The sequence below is a fragment of the Babylonia areolata genome, chromosome 33 (assembly GCF_041734735.1).
Source record: "Babylonia areolata isolate BAREFJ2019XMU chromosome 33, ASM4173473v1, whole genome shotgun sequence".
Lineage (NCBI taxonomy): Eukaryota > Metazoa > Mollusca > Gastropoda > Neogastropoda > Buccinidae > Babylonia > Babylonia areolata.
In genome coordinates this window covers 9,210,439-9,211,120 of record NC_134908.1, presented here as the reverse complement: position 1 = coordinate 9,211,120, position 682 = coordinate 9,210,439, and the positions used below count along the sequence as shown (strand labels likewise).

Sequence of the window (682 nt, the reverse complement as noted above, 5' to 3'; positions counted from 1 at the left end):
CACACCATTGACACAAACACACCCCGTTGAAAGAAGTTCTGTGTTGAAAGTTTGCCAGATGTGCGTCACACAGTACAGCACCACTCAAGCTGATAGTATCCAGGTACGCTCATGAATATTCATGTTGCTAGTGCCCGCACCTTGTCTTACTCCCCCTCCTTCCCGCCGTCCCCCCGCCCCCTACCCCACCCACACCCCCTCCCACGTGAAAATGAAATCACAGTGTGTGCATTGGCTTGGCAGGAGAAGAAAGTGCGCGCTGTGGTGTACAGCATTTTCGTGAACACAGGCGCCCGACGTGAGGGTTTATCTCTCTGTATCATGACATGGGTCGGCCCAACACTAGTCGGCTAATATATCACAGATTGATATAAGTTTTACATTTGGGCTAACAGCAAAGTGAGAGCTGTATTATCAATGGTTTCTACAGTCAATGGGAAACCATTTACAGCTTAGTCTTTTGTGAAGGACTATGACTCTCAAACTAGGAGGCAAAATTGCACTGCGGGTTCTTAGTGCTGCAGCCTTGTGGGCTTGTTGGCCTTTGGGAACCATCCCAACGCCGACTGTCCTAAAACCCTCTTGGCCGAGAGAGTGGGGATGTAACTTGGGCAAGACACTCTTCACTATGATCAAATTCTAGCCCAAATAGTCGGAACAGCAGTTGCCTCCTCTGCTGTTC

General features: G+C 49.4%; 1 protein-coding gene across 1 annotated transcript in view; it reads right to left on the bottom strand.

Moving 5' to 3' along the window:
• The window catches only part of LOC143277132 (uncharacterized), a 25,745-nt gene extending 25,616 nt beyond the window's left edge, over positions 1 to 129 (bottom strand). Inside the window, exon 1 of the mRNA XM_076581873.1 lies at positions 6 to 129. The gene's annotated coding sequence lies outside the window, so the exon portion shown is untranslated. The remainder of the gene's footprint in view (positions 1 to 5) is intronic.
• Between the last annotated feature and the right edge of the window lie 553 nt (positions 130 to 682).